Source organism: Arvicanthis niloticus, chromosome 5 (assembly GCF_011762505.2).
Source record: "Arvicanthis niloticus isolate mArvNil1 chromosome 5, mArvNil1.pat.X, whole genome shotgun sequence".
Taxonomy (NCBI): domain Eukaryota; kingdom Metazoa; phylum Chordata; class Mammalia; order Rodentia; family Muridae; genus Arvicanthis; species Arvicanthis niloticus.
The window spans coordinates 95515329-95537262 of NC_047662.1; the positions used below are offsets into that span (position 1 = coordinate 95515329).

A 21934-nucleotide genomic window follows, 5' to 3' on the forward strand; every position below is an offset into this window, starting at 1 on the left:
CATTGTTCATTCTATCCACCAACTGTGTATTTTTGTATGTATGATGTAAGTATGTTTGTATGTATGTATGTATGGACTACTTTGAGTCTGCTTGGTGGAACTTTGCCTTAACCATTCTATGTTTAAACATATATGGGTCTGTCTGTAGGTCTATATGCATGTATGTATGTGTGTATGTATATATGCATGTATGTATGTGTGTATGTATATATGCATGTATGTATGTGTGTATGTATATATGCATGTATGTATGTGTGTATGTATGTGTGTATGTATATATGCATGTATGTATGTGTGTATGTATATATGCATGTATGTATGTGTGTATGTATATATGCATATATGTAAGTGTGTATGTATATATGCATGTATGTATGTGTGTATGTATATATGCATGTATGTATGTGTGTATGTATATATGCATGTATGTATGTGTGTATGTATATATGCATATATGTAAGTGTGTATGTATATATGCATGTATGTATGTGTGTATGTATATATGCATGTATGTATGTGTGTATGTATATATGCATGTATGTATGTGTGTATGTATATATGCATGTATGTATGTGTGTATGTATATATGCATGTATGTATGTGTGTATGTATATATGCATGTATGTATGTGTGTATGTATATATGCATATATGTAAGTGTGTATGTATATATGCATGTATATTTGTGCGTATTAAGTTATTAGACTGCCTTTTGTCCATTCTGGGTGTGTGTGTGTGTGTGTGTCTGTGTGTGTGTGTGTGTGTGTGAATTTTCTCTCTTTCCTTCTCTTTCTCACCAGCCCCAGGGAGTTTAAAGAGTTCATAGTTTTTCCGCTGGCCACAGAGAGTGCCAGCTCCAGTGGACTAAGCTTTTCTCCCTCAGGAAAAAAAGGCTTCTGAGTAACTTCTCTAATCACTGGCTGTCTTCGGCAGCACCCCTGTAGGTACATGGATCCACTCCCATCAGCAGCTCTAAGCTGACCCCCAACAGCTGCCTGCCTCGGTTTATCCACCACATGGATGCCAAAGACAGTCACTGGCATACTCCAACCACAATTGTCTATTTTTAAAGAGATGTTTTCTGAAGAAACTTTTAAACACACCATATGGGCACAACTGAATACCTGAGTTATTTGGATCCATCAGTTTTACCCAAAATTACATAGCATTATCTGGCTTTTGCTAAGTAACATTTTTTTCTTTTTCTTTATTGAATATTTTATTTATTTACATTTCAAATGTTATCCCCTTTCCCAGTTTCCCCTCTGGAAACTCCCATCCTATCCACCCACCACTTCTATGAAGGTACTCCCCCACCCACCGACTCCTGCCTCCTCACCCTGGCAGTCCCCTACACTGGGGCATAGAGCTTTCAGAGGACCAAGGGCTTCTCCTCCCATTGATGCCAAATAAGGCCATCCTCTGCTTCATATGCAGCTGGAGTCATGGGTCCCTCCACGTGTACTCTTTGGTTGGTGTTTTAGTTCCTGGGCTCTCGGGGGGGGGGGGAGTCTGGTTGGTTGATATTATTGTTCCTTCTATGGGGTTGCAAAGACCTTCAGCTCCTTCAGTCCTTTCTCTAACTCCTCCATTGGTTTTCCCATGCTCAGTCCAATGGTTGGTTGCAAGCATCTGCATCTGTATTTATCAGGTTCTGGCAGAGCCTCTCAGGAGACAGCTATATCAACCAGGCTCCTGTCAGCAATGGTTAAAAAATGGAAAGTATTAATATTTGTAATATTAACTGAGTCTTAAAAGGAATTTATGTCTTTAATGGAATTTAAATATTATATATGTCATATATACACATATATATGATGTATTATTAGTTGCTACTTTTCTCCAGAATTGAGACTCACATGTGGTAGTTCAACAAAATATAATTGAAATTAAACAATATACACTCTAGTTCATCCTCTACAATGCTATCTGTCTTTTCTTTACATTTATTTATTCCCTTTAAATTTTTAACTAACAATTGTTATTGGATGTGGCACAGTGTGATATTGTGATATAAATATTCCATGTGGTATTAATAAATCAAACTCATTATTATATCAGTCATGCCAGTAGCCATTTTTATTACTTCTTTTATTCTTGAGATAATACAATTACATTATTTACCCCTTCCCTTTCCTTCCTCCAAACTCTTTCATATATCCTTCCTTGCTCTCTTTGAAATCCATAACCTCTTTTTTATTAATTGTTGTTACTGGATATTTTTCTTAAATACATAAATACAACCTGCTCAATAAGCATAATGTTATTTATATGTATATGTTTTCAGGAATGAACTTTAAATGGCATTGGATGACCAATTAGTGTATTCTTCCCTGGGGAAGACTATTTCTCCTGCTTTCCGTAGACCTTTATCTACCTTCTACAGTAATATTTATCTTTAAGGCTGCAGTTCAGAAATACAAGATGAGTTCTAGAAAATGGAAAGCTAAATGATCTTGTAGCTGACAAGAGAACCAGCCCAGTAAATGATCTGTTTCTGCCTCTTATCTTGTTTTTTTTTTTTTTTCAGAAGAATGATGAAGAAGCTGATATACTCAGTTTGTGGTCACTTGCATAATAACTCTGCATTAAAAAGAGAAATCCAAACTTTCCAGTTTTATCTACATTCTTTGGCCAATTGACAATAATAAAATCAAAACAAGTCGGGAACCCCTATCAGCAGTGTTATCTGATACAAGCTTCCTAGTCTAGATGGACTGTACTCAGATATACTGAATTTGAAAATCAACTATGTCATTTTCATGAGTCAATGAAGTATGGAAGCTGTCAAGATCAAAGAGATAGAACAAATATAATCCAAATATTAAACAACAACACTACAATATAAAAACCTGATCACTGTGGTTCCCTGTGATAATACGTAGACAACTATGAGTCAACTGTAGTTCATTGAAAGCAAGAGTCCTCTTGGTCAGTGAGCAGACTGGGTATTGTATTAGTTAGAGTTCTCCACAGGATCCAAACCAATAGGATGAATATATTAAAATAATTTATTAAATCACCTTATTTTGAAAAAGTAACAACAGCTGAATCTCACTTGAGAGGTTGAGAACTTGACAGGTGCTTTGTCCTTCAGGCTGAGTACCTCAGCAGAGTAGTCACAATGGCCATCTGACACCAGAGAGGCTGAGAACATGGTAGTTACTCATGCCATAACATAAAACTGTTATGAGTACCTCAGACATCCAATCCTATGAAGGAGCGCCAAATCATTCATAGGAGTTCATGTAAATTGTTAGTTCCCCACTCAATGATGGATATCAGAAACACTGGTTCTGATATCTGCAAGAGTGTCAGTGACCCACTCAGCCCTAATCTGAGAAGCTTCTTCCAGTGCATCTGTTCTGTTGTGTTTGGAAGACACTGTTTTCTTGGCATCTTCTATCATGTCACAGTTTTCTTGCCTCTTCTTCCATGCACATCGCGATCTTGAGAGAGGGGCTTTGATGAAGACATTTCATTTAGGACTGAATGTTACAAAGTCACTCACTGTCTGAACACTGTCCAAGTTTCTGTGTCAGTTTTATTTACTGAAAGACAAAGTTTCTCTAATGAGGGCTATGTGACACACTGACCAATGAGTATAGCAGTATGTCATGAGGAGTCAAGGTATTGCTACATTCCTTTAGCAAATAATAGCATTTGATTTTCCCCGAAGCCCACGACCTATCTAATATAGGCAGGATCAGATATGGGTTCCATTTCATGAAGTAGGCCTTAGATCCTATCAGAAAGTGGTTGGTTACTCTAACGTTTGTGACACTATTGCACCAGCATATCATGCAGGCATCTCACTTTTGTAGACATAGGGATTGTAGCTGGGAGATGTTGATGCTTACTTTTCTACTCTGGTAGTGGGCAGACTTTCTTCCAGCACCATGATGTGAGAATTTTCATTAGCATATCTGCTTGGAGTTACATGGCACTCAATAGATTATTTTGAATAATATTTCCAAATAACCTGGGTACAATTTAGATTTTAAAAACAGCTAAAACATAGTCTAGTTCTACAATTATCCTGGATATCTGAGCAGGTCCATCCTTGGTCTGATGACTGTAACATGGCTTCAGGGGAATCCTTGTCATATCTGTTCCACTAAAGTGAATCCCTTACATTGGTCTTGAGCATAGTGTTACCTAAACTGCTCTTTCAGATTTTATCCAGATTTTATCACCACAGAACTAATATTCTTGGATGAAAAAACTCCTTGTTGTGAAAAGTCTCTCCTTCCTTGATCCTCTCAACTGGTAACATCACTGAATTTTGATGAATTTCCTTAACTCTTGGGTCCTAATGTCTCTACATTTTGCCTGGAATAGTTATAAGCTGAAAATAATCAAAACCTAAAGGCTGTAAGTGAATTAGAAAGGCTGACTTACCGAGGATGACTCTTGTGGTGCTACAGAGCATTGAGAAGACTAAAAAGGATTGAGACAGAAGTCAGGGTTCTACCAATAAACTCAAGGACTTATGAGAGACCTCAAAGAGTATATGTGTATGTGCACCTGTATGTGTATGTGGAAATGTTAGTTGTATGTGAAAATGTTAGTGACTATGTTAGCCTATGGAAAGGAAAACCTATGAAAGAACAAAGACAGAGCCAGGAAGATATTCTAGAATATTCCTCTTATAAGAAACTGGGACCACTGAGTTTGTTTGAGGTTTTTCTATATGTATCTGTGATGACAGCCTAGAGGCCAAGTGGGAAAAGTGTCATTCATGCCAGCTTTTAGGAATATATAAGTAACAGTCAAGTAGACATCCTGGATTTGCTGTCTGAATCACACAGTGTGTGATCCCACCTCCTGGAAGGTTGGCCTCCTAAGCAACTCACTTAACCCTGAGAACACTAAACCTTACACTCCATTATCTTCTTCTCCTTACATAAGTTGTATGGTGATTCTGAATAAACATTTAAATAAGAGAAAGGAAGATGGTTTTAAAAATCTCAGTGGTGTGTTCATTTAATAAGAAAGAAGTCAAAAAAAGAAAGAAGTCATCATATCATTTTAAACATCATAAAATACCATGAATTTAGTTTAAAACTCTATTTTTTAATGACAAATTGTATATTCAGGGTAGTGAATATTGCTGAAATTTAACCTCATAATTTAATAATCATGTGGTATGAATTCTCTTTTCCAGTACTCATAGTTCTACATGGTTCTGATTTCATAAATTATATCCCATATTGAACATCCCTTGCTGGGCATGGTGGCTCATATCCTAGCACTCAGAAGGCTAAGGCAGAAGGATTGTCCTGAGTTACAGGTCCCAGTCTGGATTACAGAGTGAGACTGTTGTCTCAAAGACAGAAAGAAAGAAAGAAAGAAAGAAAGAAAGAAAGAAAGAAAGAAAGAAAGAAAGAAGAAAAAGAAGGAAGAAACGAATGTGTGTGTCAAAGTTTTATAGTCATCACCTGGAAGACCTGTACAGAACAGAGCTGCAGTGGCTCCTGCATCACATCAAATCCATATTCCAAGTATTATTACCATGAACATTTACAGATTTAGTCTGAAGAATGCTGAAAATTAGTTTTTTATAATGCAGAGTCAAAAATTACACATCCAGGTCACTGATCTATACTTAAAGTTTATATTTAAGGTAAATTATACCTACCACAAATTAAGATATTTAATTTCCATTTTATAAGTTTGATAGCAGAAAGTCCATTGAGATCAAATTGAGCCAAATATATTGCATAGTAATTATTGCATAGTAATTATTGGTTGAATTATATTTTATGCTGACAAGCATCTGGGATATTGTAGCAAAATAAAACAAATTATTCTAAAAACATGCAAATTATAAACAAGAAAACATGGGTTTGCTTGTATATTCATTTAGAATTAACAAATTTTTAAGTCTGTTAGCCAACAGATTTATAATAACAAAGATAATCATTAGATCATATGTATCATTAGAGTACAACCTAACAGGTTTCTTTAAAATCTGTTAACATACACAACTTCATTAAGATCTTGAAATTCTTATCTATCTTACACTTCTCAACACTAATCCCATATCAATTGTTTGTACATTATATCAGAAACTGAGGTTGAGTGTGAACCTTCCAAACTAACAAAAAAGGTTTATAGTAAAGTTACAAATCGTATTTGGAGTGAGTCTGACTAATATCACAAATAGAACTTGGCTAGGTTTCATCTCAGCACGTACATGAATGTGCATTTATACGTGTGTAGACACACACATTCGCTGCGTGGCCCTCATTTTTTGGAGCCACCTCTCACCTCTCCCTAACTCTCAGACTATGTGACTAGGATGGGGACCAATGGCCAAAGGGTAACCAATGTGAGACTTTTTAAAGGAAAAATAGTTCCCTTCAGAAATTACAGAGGCTAAAGACCGTTGAAGATGAGGTCCTTAAGAATATATTATGGCTTTGTGAAGAGCTACTCCCTGAGGCTGAATCCAGGAGTAGAATGCAGATCTTGGGAGGAAGAAGGAGGAAGAGGAGGAGAAAAAAAAGAAGAGGAAGAGGAAGGAGAAGAAGGAGAAGGAGGAAGAGAAGGAGGGGAGGAGGAGGGGGAGGGGTGGGGAGGGAGAGGAGGGGAAGGAGGAGGAGGAAGGGAGGGGAAGGAGGAGGAGGAAGGAAGGAGAAGGAAGTGTAGAGGAGAAAAATCTAAATGAAATCAATGTAACCCTATTCTCTAGCCACCCTAAAGTGAACTTGACTCCTCAGAACTCTAGTATAAGAGCCAATAGATTTCCATTTCAGTTTGTTTCATTATGGTTAAAGTTTATCATATTTACAACTGAAAAAATTATATCAAACATAACTGCATCCCCTACAACCCATTATGTTTGTGAGATTTTTTTTATACTGAAACACACACACACTCACACACAACTCTCTCTCTATCTATCTACCTCTCTCTCTCTCTCTCTCTCTCTCTCTCTCTCTCTCACACACACACACACACACACACACACACACACATGCACGCATTCATGCACACAATGTGCTGCAGAAGCCTAATGTCTGCCTTGCAGATGATGACAAGATGACAATATGGTATTCACCTTCTTTTCATAGCCAGCAAGGTTTTACTGAAACCCAACAACTAGCCATCTGACTGATGTGCAGCAGCATGTTCTGGCTGCTTGAAGGAACTTTCTTTTGCCATCAACACAAACATGACAATACTTCAAATTGTAAATCAGACCTCCATCCGTGTGGCATTATTTGTGCCTGAGCTCTGAGATTCAAAAGCTTACTCTCGTGTTTGCCACAAAGTTAGAGTCACATCAACTTGTGGGCCAAAATAATGCAAACACCGGGAGGTGCCCATGTGTGACTACATGGACAGCTGTTGGAGCACTGCAGTTTTATTCTACATCAATGCCAAGTTGAAACTGACATAATTGAGAGTTTCTGGATCTTTGGCTGACAGCATATTGTTGGAGTTTGCTCCATTGTAACAGAGACTCATAATTGTTTTCAGCTGCAAACATTTGAGGGCTGACTCTGTAGAGGTGCAACATGCCTTTTGTTCCTGGGATTGGTAGCTCCAGCTTCTCCCACAAAGATGACATCTATATAAAGCTGACAAGGTTGATTTCACTCAGTAAAATGCATACTGTTAGTCTCTTTCACATACATGGCAGTTTTAAATTATTTTCTTGAAGACAGAGTAGAATCACCGAGTTACCCAGTGGGGCTGTTTTAATGTTTGCCTTTAAAGATTCAAATCAGGACAGAAGAAACTTCTGTTCAGCAGCCAACATAAAGACATTAGGACTTCCTGAATCTCTTTGAGCAACCTTCCTACTAATCCCACGCCTTGGTTTCTTCATCTGTCAAATGACAGCATTTGTAAATTGTTCTTAGTCATAGATATCTAAATCCACTGAGGTATTAATAAGCACTATCCACTAATAAATAAACACTAAACATAAATGATCAATATGCACTGTGTTAATACTATTGCGATTATAATCCACAAAGGTCTCTTCATGTCCCTAAAGGTTAGACTTCCAAACTTAAAGCAGGAATAATCACGTTTGACAACTTCCTAAAATGTTTGAGATGCAAACGAGATGATTTACCTGAAGGCACTTTGTGTTATATAGAGGATGAAAAGACACTGCTGCCACTGTTGTTGCCTTCACTATTAAAGTTGGGAAACAGGAAAAATAAGCATCTTTATGTTGACTTAGCCCAGCAAGGACAAGGCTCTGCTCAGACAAAGCCCCTGTGCTCTAATCCTTATTATACTCAAGGAAAGCATCAGAATAAGAACTGAATTAAACAAAGCCTCTTTTCTTACTATTTTATCAGGCAATGTGTGTGTGTGTGTGTGTGTGTGTGTGTGTGTGTGTGTGTGTATGTGCAGTACAGATCAATGCACTGGTGGGATTTTTGTGCCTACACAAACTGCACAGCCACATGCTACTGAGAAACTTAAATGTGACCTGTGCAACTTGGGAACTACATTCTTCATTTATATTAATTGAATTAATATGAATTTTTACTAGCTACATGTAGGCAATAGCTACCACATTGAATAGCAGAGACACAAATGTCGACAGAAAATCTTCCAGCCCTCAGGTACTTATTAACCTGTCTGCCATTTACTGTTCTATAATGATTGAATTTAGGTTGAGAATATACTGTTTTAAGATTTCATTTAAATGCAATCTTCACCAGATCATATGTTTACATTTGTTATATACCCATAATACATAAAGCAAGCTTAGATATTTTTTTCAGCTAACAGAGCTACATGCTATTTCATTTAAATCAATTATGTAAGAAAAGGCATAGTTTAGAGTTTAACATTGCTATTTGGAGTCAAGCACGTAATAAACATCATTTTTAACTATGCAGAGATTGGTTAATAGATACAAAGTCACAACCAGATAGAAAATGTTTTGTTACACAGAAGGGCAATTAAGTTTAAAATAACACATGATTCAAAATAGATATAAAAGATTTTTAATATCTTCATCACAAAGAAATTGTGTTTGAGATGAGCTATAGCCTAGATATTCTGAACTGATAAATATCCTATGTATAACACCAAAACATTACACTGTACCCATAAAATGTACATTATTTTAATTGAAAAATATAGTAAATGCAGATCTGTATTATGTTAAACTATTTTATCATGAATGTTCCACGTTCTTATGTTTCCCATGCAAAAGAAATACCACTGGGATTTTTATATTTTGTTTCACTCAGTTGTAAACATTCCATTAACAATGACACACATAACTAAAAACAGGCTTTTGTTGGTGAGGACACACCTCTTGCTTTGTGCTTCCAAGTTATAACAGTGTGTGACCCTCTTCAGAAGCAGCTGCCATGCTCAGAGTTCCATCTTTCAGATCCATGAGTTAAACAATATCATTTCTTTAAAAAAAAAAAAAAAGAAAGAAAGAAAGAAAAGAAAAAAAACTTTACTACCACATTGATTAAATTCCATCTTATATTTTTCATTAAAAATTACTTCTTTGAATTATTCTAAAACTTCCCTGAAAAGCTCCAGGAGATTTTGCATCAAATGAACACAGCTAATGTGATGGTTGATGAAGAAAATTTGAGAATTAAGTTTGTTTTTTTTTTTTTTTTACTCAGTATCAACTTGCTTTTATTTTTTTTCTTGTATCATTTACATACAACGTTTAGAATAATTTTACTCTTATAAAAATAATCACTGAATGGATGGCAGTGGGGAGGCACCACTAGGGTTAGCAAGTCTGTGGTGGAAAGTTTTGTGCACCATGAAGAGAGGAGAAAGCGTAAACTCAAGCGTGGTGAGCAACAGCCTGATGTGAGCAGCCCGCGCATGCTGCTGCTGAGGGCAACTTATGGGTCTGTAGCCCTGCAATGACAGAGGGGCCTATGTCAATGTCCATGGTCCATGTTACCACCAAAAACCATGCGGACATCCCTAATTTGGGCTGTAGCCTGAGGCCACATTAAAGTCGGAGGGCTCCACAGAGCTAACCCAACCCCTCACCAGCTGAGGCATTCAAAAGAGTTGGCCCTACCCCTCCTCAACCAAGCAGAGGCACAGGCACAAGACAAATGTCCACCAGGCTCTCTCTGCCTTCAGCAGGTAGGAGAGCTAGCACTACTCCTTGCTGGCTACAGCACTAGGGATGTCTGTTCCACATCTCACCTGGTCAGCACAGTAGAGCTGGCTCTGGTGGTATGGGCCTGGGTGAGCCAGCACTGAGCATGTGAGTATGGGAGAGCTGGCCCTGCCCCTTGCCTGGGCAAAGCCAAAGCTCTATCTGGTCTTGCTGTTGAGGGTACAGGAGTGCTGGAGGGCTAACCAACTCAGTTTCCACCCAGTCCTAGATCAAAGCCTCTGAGTTAGCCCACTTCAATATGTATTTCATCAGTGAGCTTCTGGAGCACATGAAGGTACTGATGCTGGAGATTCAAGGGACAGCATCTCCATGCACAGGGCAAAAACAGGATATCTGAGAAAGGTCCCAGTGAAGATTCAGTATTGGTAGTGTAGCAGAAGCCAGAGGCCTCAAAACAGACCAATGACTAAAATAAAAGTTAAATTCACTTTTAGTGACAAGTAATAATGGTGTATGTGTTTGTGATACAGTGTGGTAATTTGATTCATGTATATGATACACTTTGGATCACATCAGTGTGCCTAATATTTTCATCCCCTTAAATAGTTGTCACATAGGTGTTCATAGCCTATCAGCACCTGATATTTAGGATTTTATGAGATATATAGTGAGCCTGTAATCTATAACTCCACTATGATGTAGAACTCGAGGAATGACTTGTCCTACCTAACTGGATTTTGGTGTCAGTTCTCCACCTCCCTCTGCTCTCCTCCCAGCCCTTCCTTGCCTCTGGGAATCACTATTTTACTTCTTTTTATCGTGAGCTCGATTAATACTCATCTGCGTCTCTTTAAACAGACAGTACTGTTGCTCATGATAATACAAGTCTTTCGAACAACTCTATTCTCCAAAATTTCTAAATTCACCTTTAAAGAAGGGCTACCAAGGACATTGAGGAACTGGTTAACTGTGACAGACTAGTCCCCCCAAAATGTCATTAACTCTTTGAACCCACAGAAGAGACTCTGGAACCTGTATGGGTAATTTTGAGTAGGCTTCCAAGTTTCTATTTACAAAATTGTTTTACTATTCTTAGTCTGCTACAGCTCCATGATGTTTTAGAGCCTGATTGTCAATTTTAGCAGAGAAAAGTTCCGAGGAACCTGTCCTGGGTCATGAGAAACTTGAGGATGACTGGTGTTTTAGAGTAGTAAGTCAGTCTTTCCATCCATGAGAACAAGATCTTGTTCTATTTGTTTAAGGTGACTTTCATTTCTATAATTATTTTTTTAATATTCAGATATCATATGTGTGTGCTTTAGTATATTATTAATTATTTTATATTTTTTAAAGACACTGTGTTTGATGAGTTTTTATCAAGACTCTATTGTTGAATCTTGCTAATTACTATCTGTGCATCTGAGATAATGACTGTATTATTTTTCTTGTTTATTCTGTTTGCATTAGATTCAAGAGTTAAACCACCTTTATATCCCAGTTGTGTGTGCATGTGTGTGTGCGTGCATGTGTGTGTATGTGTGTGTGCATGTATGTATATGTCTGTGTGTATGTGTGTGTACATTGTGTGTGTGTATATATGTATATATATACACTTGTTTATTCTTAACTGCTTTCAAGCCATAATTATCATGTTTTGTTACCTATTTTTTTCTCCATTTAGAATTATAGACGCTATGCATGCACCCTTGTCTATTTGGGGCATTAATCCAGATACTGAGAGGGAAATGGCACAAAAAAAATCTCTGAATGAACTTTCTGCTTTTTTCAAACTTAAAGTTTACAGGGGGGGAAGACTAAACAATAAAAAGTAAAAAAACAAAAACAAAAAAAACAAACTGTGTGATAGGGAATCATATAACATAATTTTCAGTACACATAATGCGATCTCGGATCTGGTTAAACAGTAAGGTAATCACTATCTCATGACATTTCACGTTTAGCGGTGGGATGGGCTCAGGGCACACATCATCAGTTCAGTGAAATCCTCAAAAGCTGACCGCCTTCCCTGTCTACTCTGCATTCTCTGGTGCCTTCTTTTACCTAAGATAGAATTCCCCTGCAGTCAAAATTAGACTTCCAGTGAGCTCATTCCTATGGGTTTCTTTATTTAGTTTGGAGATTTTGAAAAACTAAACTCATCACATGTCCTGACAGTGACATTTCTCTGAGGGATTTCAGTTCTGCTGCTAAGATGCTCCTCATTTGGGTGTGAGGCAGGTGTGAGGAATTACCCATTACCTGGCTGCTTGTTCTGATTCACAGAGTCACAGGAAGGAGTTTTCTATAAAGATGTGGCCATTTTCCAGTTCCCTGCTTTAGGAGTTGTGGGCAGAGACTAAAAAGGCAGCGTTGACTTTGTTTGATCCATAAACCGGGGCTGTGATTTCCACAGCCTAGCTCCCTGTGTTCTCGAGACTGTTGTCAAGTTCAGAGATAACAATGGGGTCTTAATTCTGACACATCTTCAGAAGTGGCCTCAGGGGTACCATCTGTCCTGGTGGGTTGATGCACTATTTGTCTGAGAGTTGTTTGTGAAAGGCTAGTCTAGAATCTTTGCGTTAAAGTTCTTTCTTCACAAAATACTCATTGTAGTTACCTTCAAAGTAAAGCAGCTTGTATAAGAACCTAGATGTCCTCACTGTGTGTCACATACATAAGCTTACTGGCCCCACTAGAGAAGCCTTTGCACTACAGAAATTCTTTTCAAAAGGGGAACACAAATTTTCAAAGGATCCATGAAGGTGTTTTGAGGGGAAAGTTAGCTCTTGGCCTGAACTATGCCTACAAAGTTCTGATAGATCTTGAACAGTATCCATTATGTAAAAACTATAATGTGTCCCCTGCTCATCGCCTTCCTGGGGGGCTTCATTTCAGTGCTCTAAAACTAAAATCAGCAAAACAGAAGAGGAGTAAGCATGGAGGGACAGAGAGAGCTAAATCCCACAGCCTCTACTCTCTTCTCCACTTGCAAGTTGGCTGCCATAAAGAGGCAGACTTGAGTAGGGAGAGAAGGCTCGATTTTAAACCAAAATTAAATTCACGACTCTTACAACAGACATAATTATTGAACTGTGCTGCTTGGCTTAAATTAACCTTTGGATCTTCTATTATCTAAGAATAAGTATTAATCATATTAGTCCTGCTAGAATCCAAGTGAGATGGTAGAAAAAACCCCATGTGGTAAGCTTGAAGATAAACTAAGGCTCAAAAATAAAACCTTGCTTCATGCCATGCACTGTGCTGGCTCACTTTCAAGGCAATGGCCTTGAACTTCCTGGTAGTTACCTATTACAAAGAACAAATCATAATGTTCTTGCTCAGTCTGTCATCTTTCCCCACATCTTTTTTCCTATATTCTCTTGCTTTCTATAAGGCAAACTTGTGAAATTCTCTAGCCTTCAAACAATTGCTTGTTCAAAGACTGCTCAGTTACTAAGTGATCAGTGTCTTCTTTCAGAATCTTTTCCTCATTTTGACAAAACACCAATGCATGCCAGTTCTGTGTCTCTTGAGTGAGAGGCTGCAGCTTGTCACTGCACTCAGAGAATGGATACTGTGATGAAATGATAATATATTCTGTTATCAAGGTCAATTGTTACTTTCAATTGTCAAGGTGCAATCAATAATCTCTCCTCATAAGATTGGTGTGTGTGTTACGTTGATTAATATTTGAGAAGAGACTTCACAGAGCCCAAGACACATAGAGGCCTCATAGTTGACTCTGAGTCAGATTTGAATGTTACTTCATGCAGCTCTGTCTCTAAATCCCAGACTATAAGTGCCAAAGGTCTCAAGGTGCAAAGCATAAACTATCATCTAACTACCAGGCATCAAAACCCACTTGGATTGACTGAGCATTACCTGACAAAGAGAAAAGTGGATGCCAGGAAGAAGATGAATGCTTGAAGAAAATTAAGCCAGATTGATAATCAATAATACAGCTAATCATTTTCCGTGAAAGAAATTTACTTTTTACTGAAAATGAATAAGTTGCTCTCAACGATAAGATGTATCACTGTATTAATATAACTTCAGTGAAATCCCATTAACTTTCTTAGCCTCACTTCCTCTATCTTTAAAATGGTGGTTATGGCTCTACGTGATGACTTTTATGACTGACAAATTAAAAGTTATGTTCCCTGTGGGGAAGACGGACTTGTGGATTTTAATAACATCGTTCTCTCCATGCCACACTGCTAGCAATAGGAAGTCCCTAGGACCTGTACATGGGTACAAATGCATGCTGGTGTGATGGAGATTATACTTATGAGTTTGTAAAGTAGCATTTATAATGTCCCCTGTCTGCCATATCGCCCAAAAATGTTTTTTCCTCTATAGTTTGCAAAAGAAAATCATTCCTATAACTTTGTGAACAACCTTCAAAACTGATTTTAATGGGATCAGAGAGGATTGCAGCAATAATAATGGACATACAGGGGGTGATTTAGAAAATCAAGTCTGAGGTTTCATGGTTGTAGAAATAAAAATACATCCCAGATGTGGCCAGATCATGTGTACAGAGATCATGACCGTAGGAAGCAGAGTTACCTAAAACCCCCAAGAAAGTTGTTTTCCTCGACGCCTGGTTTCAAAGCAAAAATTACAACTAATAAAACTGACCTGCAGTCTGGTGAGCAAGACTACACTTGAAGGTAGCAGATTTTCTAAACTCGGCTTTCTTCATATGCTACCCAATGTTGTTATCATTATGTCCAGAAACAAAGACACTCTCCTGAAGCCACATATTGCATTATACTAGAAGTTGGACGTTAAGCGCCAGGAAGATATGTCTACAATCCTCAGATGGCTCACAGACAGAACCCTCTCAGAAATGCTGGCACGCTGGCGAAGCTTCCTAGGAGTGACACATTCAGAGATAATCAGTGGGCTTTCTGGAAAGGCAATGGGGACAGCATTGTGAGCAATGACTTGCAACTAAGAGCCAGGAATAGAAACTCCTACTGAGAGGCTGCAGTCGATAGTGCCCTGCCCAGATCTCACAAATCTTTTTTACTCTCTCTGTGGACATCTTTCCCAGCTTTGGAACACACTGTTTCCAATATCCTTTTGTGTGAAACTGATTTTGAAGGTTTTTGGAGCCCAGTTAGAGGGCTTCTCATGTTTCTTTATTAAAGCTTACAGAAAGCCAGAGTGAGAAGTAGACTTCTCCAGATTAAAAGTGTGACTTTAAAGGTACAGGAGAAAAAAAAAAAACCCAGCCCCTTTCCTCTAGAGCAAGACAACATTGAAAGCTAAACTACACTCCATGTTTTCCTGTAAGATCAGCTGCTGCTCCATTCTTCAGGGCTTCCAGGCATTGCTCACCTGCCTGCAATTTTCCATTTGTGCTATTACCTTTAAGTGTTCATTTGCACAAAAAAACTCTCAAGATAGTTTGAATGAGAAAGACTCTCATAGATTCACGGTTGGAATGCTTGGTCTCTGGTTAATGGAACTGTTTGGAAAAAAATAAGGCTGTAGCCTAGTTGAGGTGTAGCCTAGTTGGAGGAGGTGTGTCAACAGATGTGGACTTCAAGGTTTCAAAAGCCCATAGCAGACCCAGTCTGTCTGTTCATCTATCTATCTATCTATCTATCTATCTATCTATCTATCTATCTATCTATCTATGGTCTATGGTCTATGGATTAGTATGCAAAGCTCTCGCCTACTGCTCCAACACCATGTCTGCTTGTATGTTATCACACTTCCTCCTCACCATGATGATAATAGGCTAACCCTCTGAAACTCTGAGCAAGCTTTCTACTACAAGGTGCCCTCATGATGGTGTCTCTCTTAACAGTAATAGAACAATTACCAAGACATCATTCTTTCAAAATCTTTAGTTGTTTGGGTGCTTTATTTTTTTTGGGGGGGGGGAGAATGTTCTTGTTGTGTAGTCCATACTGGCTTCCAACTCTCTATGTGGCTGTGGCTGAACTTGAAGACCTCCCAAGTTCTGAAATAATGGGTACGTACCACCATTACCAACATCAAGATCTTAGGCAGAAATAAACAAACTATGTCTGAACTCTAAGGAGCTGCCATTGAAACATAAGAAGGTTATCATGAAGAGACTATAAGGGCATGCTCATGTTTACATGCCATTATTGATAATAGCTAAAGTATAAAGCAATTTGTATCTATTTGAAAATTGATAGATAGGAAAAACATGGTAAATATACATTATACAATAGCATCATAGACAGATTTCATATAGAACAAAATTTTAACACATAGTATAAGAAGGAAATATACAGTTGAAATTTGAGCATGTTAAGTGAAATATACAAGTAACAGTGAGTCAATTATTGTATTGATAGTTTGAATAAAAATGGTCCTCATAGGTGTATATATTCACATAGTTTTATGCTAAGTAGTGAAATTGTTTAGGAAAGATTAGGAGGTGTTGCCTTGTTGGAAGAGTGTGTCACTAAAATTTAGCTTGAGGTTTCAAACCTCCTGGACACTGTGGGTCTAGGAAATGGTTGTATTAATCTCAGACTCTAAAGCATGTATGAAAGATGACTGTTTAATAGCTTTTATTGCAGTAAGTAGGTTTTCTAATGTGGTTGGGATGCTATGTCACAAGAGCAACTAGAGACCAAAAGTGTCAGGGCAGAGTAGAGGTCAGGCACTACAGGAAAAAAATTTAAAACCAGTTTACCGTCATCTCTAGTACTACAAACTGAATGTTTGTATGCCCAAAATTTTTATGTGAAGATCTAATTCCCAGTGTGATCATATGTGGAGGTAGGGATGGAGATGACTGAGCCAGTCATTACCCTTATAAAAAGAAGCTCAAGAGAGTTCCATTGACCAAATCATCCCATGAACAGCCATTATGAACAAGAAAAGACACACTCACCCAGATTCCAAACCTGCTGGTTTTCTGATCTTGTACTGATAGGCTAGAAGTGTAAGACACAGTTCTGTTGCTTATAAGCCACCCAGTTCATTAGTTGTTTGATAGTTTGTTACAGCAACCTGAACAGACTAAGATAAATAGCCAGTGGGAATTTATGAGTCACCCAGAGATAGGCTCTCAGGGACTCACCATCAAGGAAGCTCTGTACATGACAGCTATTACATCTTCTAGGCGAGAGAACCTGCATACAAATCACCCGCATCGAAAAAGCAAGACGGGACACATATCCTATAGAATATACAAGCCAGATACTGTGAACACAGAGACTAGAAAGAAACTGCTTCCAGATGAAAAGCTTGCAGCCGCTGGGACCAAGTGAACAGAAGCATGGAAATGGTGTTTTGCAGAAGGTAATCAACTAGAGATTTAGAGGAGCCGTGGCACACGGTATAAATGCCATGGTGTATTGGTTAAAGCATTTATCAACTCCAGCTCACTCTGGGCCTTGCTCAAGTGTTACTCACACTTAAATGTCACACACAGATGCTCAATGTTGAGAATATTTCCAAGATACACAGAGTGATTTTTTTACACATATTCACAGGTACACACATTCCTGTTTAGAATTTTCAAGTCTCTGTCTGATTAGTCATGCTTAGCATGCTGACGGAGAATTTGGGAAAAGCCAGATGATTCACTCTCATGTAATCGTCCCCTCTCATAAAAATGCCTAAAATCTGTGGATCTTAAAGATAAAGCCCCCAGTTCTGTTTCGTTGTTCCTCCTTTACCATCAAGAAGTACATGATAACATAATATCCAACCCTCCAGAAACCCACAAGGGCAATAAAAATCTCCACTGCAAAAGATTAGGCCTTGATGGACTTCAAAACACCCGTATTGACCACTGTAGCCAGGTTTTCTATCGTGTATGAGCTCAGCGCATAAATTCCCACGCTCCTTACTGACTGTAATTCATGATTGTCGTTAACTTGTAATTAAAGCCAAATGAGGAAAAAAAAAAAAAAAAAAAAAACGCTTCAGCTTAATTCTTCCCCGTGGTTTGTTGGTTTCTGTGGTCCTGCCGAGTGGCACCAGATTCTACCACAGTTCAGTCAAACCTCAAAGTCACCATCGGCTCTTGCTTCCTCTCTTTACCCACATCCAGTTAATCACTGTATCCTGGCATGCCTGCCTTATTTATATTTCTTGCTTAACTCCTATGCCCACCTTTCTCATATCCATTGCCTCAGTTCCACCATGACCACTGCTCAATGAGACAACACTGGCAACTTCAAACTCCTCACTCACTCAGACCTGTTATTGGAGTTTTAGGGCAAACTCTCCGGCTGTAGCAGGGCCAACAGACTGGGCTCAGCCATCTGTCCCAACATGCCAATTAAAGAGACTGATTAACAGTTAAATGCAGAACAGGGAACTTACTCAAAAGCCATGTTTGGAAAAACAGGTAAGATGTTCAGTGATTCCACATCCTTGTTCAGGATGCTGACATTAGCTTTAGGTTTGAATAGAGGTAGAATAGGGGCAGTGAGCAAGAGACATGCATAATTAAACAGTCCTCAACAAGGCATGGGTTGGTTAGTCACTTGGCTTTGCTTCCGAAAAATACTCTGAATAAGTCATTACTTCATCATCACTGAAGGGACCAACGGGATTCCTTCTGTGCCAGGGTACAGCCTCACCTTTACAAATAATTCCTCTCATTTGGGGAATGGTCTGTCCTGTAAGGTTTTACTAATCTTAAAATCAAAGATGATTGGAGGTCTAGAGCAATGACTTTCAGCTTTGAAAGGTGAAGAGACAGGTCACATAGACATACCTCCTTACTGATAAAGACGCTTATGGATTGAGTCAAGAGACCAGCTGAAAGTTAAGGCAGGACCAAGTGATGGACCAGTCAACATTTTTAGCTAAAGCAGTCTCTAAATGTCTATTTAGAGACTCGCTTCAATAGGATTTCCACATCCCAAATGCCACAGTATGTTTTGAAAGAAAAAAAAATCAGTAAAATTTTTAAAATCAGCAATTATTTATATTTCCACTAAATTGAATACATATTTTATAGTGTCTCCATTCCACACCCATTCTTAGCCAAACCCTCAATTTTTCTTGATGCACATTACTCTCTTGTCTTCTTTAACATTGCTATTTCTGGGTGCCTTTATCCAATAAAGCCAGATCAAGAAAAAAATAAAACCAAGGGCATCTGCAGTGAACCTGGTCTGTGGGAAATTCTGAAGACAATGTAGATAGTAGTGTGCCCCAGGACAGTAAACCGGGCCGCTCTATTCCCACTCAACTTGTTACTGTTGCTGCTGCTGTTGGTGTTGCTCTTCTTGTTGAGGCTTCCTCAGCTAACCCCAAGCACTTCCGACTTCTCATCTGAGCAGGATAACCCGTCCACTCAAGAATCCAGACATGTTCTATTAAAAGTGAAAGTTCACTTGTAACCCCAGGGTGCAAGCAAAGCAAGAGATCCAAGGCACCTGGTCAGAGCATGTAAGTCCCTTGTTCTGGAGGGTGTCCCACGACGATCTGACGATCTCCCGGCTGGGGACAGGGTGAGAGCAGGGAGGGTTAGCTACTGTCTCCGCGCTGCCTCCAGCCTGCGTCTCCACTGTCTGTACGTCTCTGGCCTGGCCTGTTGCAGGAGGTCCGGGCCAAAGGACACAGAGTGCAAGCAGGAGGGGAGATTGCCTGTCCCCACTGCTGCCTCTGCTCCTTCGCGGCTGTTCTATACCTGTCTCTCCGTGATAAGCCGGTCCAGGCCCAGGCTGGGCCAATAAGAAGCCGGCTAGCTGGCAAGGAGGCAGCTTGCTGTCCCAGGCAGGTTCCAGGAGAGCAGATCTCTCCCCAAGTGTTACAGCTCTTTGTGACAGAAACTCTCAGACACCAGGATGATTCTTGACCACTTTACTTCCCCTAAATAAAGCTCTTATATACAGTTTCAGGGTGGGTTAGGGTCTGGCAGCAGATAATGTCTATTGGCTTGACCTGAGAGCTTGAAGACACCTCATCTGCGTGTGGGAGAGCCTGGGACCGTTCGTAGGTGACTGATGGTCATAAACCTCTCTGTGGGAGGGGTTGTTGGAGGGCTGAAGCTAAATGAAAAGATCCAGGGCCTGGGAGCAGAGCTGAACTCCTGCCGTCCAGTAAGGTTCCGGGGTTCAAAGCTCATGCTCGACCAAGCACCCAGCTGCTTCTCACAGTCCACCGCCCCACAAGAGCACTAACAGAGTCCAAAGCAAACTATTTATTCAGACTTCTAAGTTATTATTTAACTACTTGAATAGATTGACCCAAATGGATCAGTGGTGTTTCTATGGTCACTAGTCTGGCAACCTTGCTCTTAAAATATCAGCAATGATTCTAATTTCCACTAAATTAAATGCATATTTTATTTTGTCCTTATTTACACCCATTCCTAGCCAAAGCCTTGTCCCTTCTTGATACACACCACTCTGTCTCGCTGATATTACTTGATACACACCACTCTGTCTCGCTGATATTACTTTCTCTGGGTTCCTTTTTTTCAATAATGCTAAGTGTTAGAGCTTTTTCCCTAGCTGTTCTTGCTTCTGTACTTTCTTTCTTGGTCTCATCTATCCCCACAGCTTTAAATACCCTCCCCCTAGCGTTCCCTCATTTTCTATCTCTACCCCGGATTGCTCCTCCAAGCGTGAGCCTCGTCTATCCAACTGCTTACTTAGCATCTTCACGTGAATATTTTTAAACCCATCTCAATTTCAAAGTACCCAAATTAGAACCTCTACCACTCTGCCCATCCTATACTTCGCATCCATATGATCAACACAGTGCCTAAGACACCACCTGGCTGTTTTCTAAATTCTTATATACAGTCACACTGTATTACACGTGGACCATGCTTCCAAAACACAGTGGGGATCCCTCCACTTCTATCCACACTCACAACAAAAACAGCAGACAAACAGATGTTAGGTAGAAAACTACAGACATTACCTTGCTCCTAAAAGTCAATCTCCACATAAAAGGATAATCATTAAAATTAGGTTCTGCCATTTCTTCCATTAACGCATTTTATTGGCTTCCTGAAATAGTTTAAGTCCTGTCTCCCCTCTGATAAAAACATCTGAGTGTCTTCCCTTGGCATTTAAAATTAAATCCTATAATGGTGTGTGCATCCTGGTCTGTGCTCACCTTTCCCATGCCATTGTATAGTCTCTCTGCTCATTTTGCTTAAGCACGTGGGATTCTGACATTTTCGTCTATATATTTCTCCCTACACTGGGATTGGAAGACCTTAATCCTGGCTCTTCAAACACCCAGATCCTGCATGTTTTCAGGTCTCAGCCTAAAATGTCACCACCAAGAAAAGGTACTCCCTTTCCACTGCACTTACTGTTCTCCACTCTGTGGTTAATGAAAACATTTTCACTGTAGATTTTATCAGAATCAGAACTGATTGTTCACTCAACTGTTTACCTGTTCTCTTCTCTGGACATTGGGCTCCTTAAGGAGAGTCTTCAGGTTTGGTGACTGTTGCAGCCCTAGAACCAACACTACCAGATCGGTGTCAGGTGCTGAAGAAAGATTTCACACTGGAATGAGTGAAGGAAATACGGGGCTACTGAAGTCTGTTTCAATCTTGTTCTCAACAAGTTGATTAGTTGAAGACATTTAAAATACAACATTATATTGAAGACCTCACCAGATCTTTATTATGGTCAAGAAAGAAATCTGCAATTCTAGGGGATGGGGTAAAACCAATGCTTTTTTTTCCCTCATGTTAAATAGATCAGTTAAACAAGATTCGTATATTTTAGGAGTTGCTCAAAATAAGACTACGGTAGTCTTCTCGAGCACCACGCAGAGTTGACCTTAGATACCAGAGCAGGTATTTTCTTTGTGGTTCTTCTTCTTTTTTTTTTTTTTTTTCAAATTGTTTATACTAGGTCTTCTC

General features: G+C 39.1%; 1 long non-coding RNA gene across 3 annotated transcripts; it reads right to left on the reverse strand.

Annotated features, from left to right (window-relative positions):
* Window positions 1-1045: 1045 nt before the first annotated feature.
* On the reverse strand, window positions 1046-20200 carry LOC143442451 (uncharacterized). Of its 3 annotated transcripts, none has more exons than XR_013110682.1 (3): window positions 19293-20200; window positions 9295-9400; window positions 1046-1694 (listed from the first exon to the last, which is right to left on the reverse strand). It is a non-coding gene; the product is annotated as an uncharacterized LOC143442451 (long non-coding RNA). The 3 variants fall into 3 exon arrangements; XR_013110680.1 differs by having other exon boundaries at window positions 18202-20200; XR_013110681.1 differs by having other exon boundaries at window positions 1047-1694; window positions 19479-20200.
* Window positions 20201-21934: the final 1734 nt, after the last annotated feature.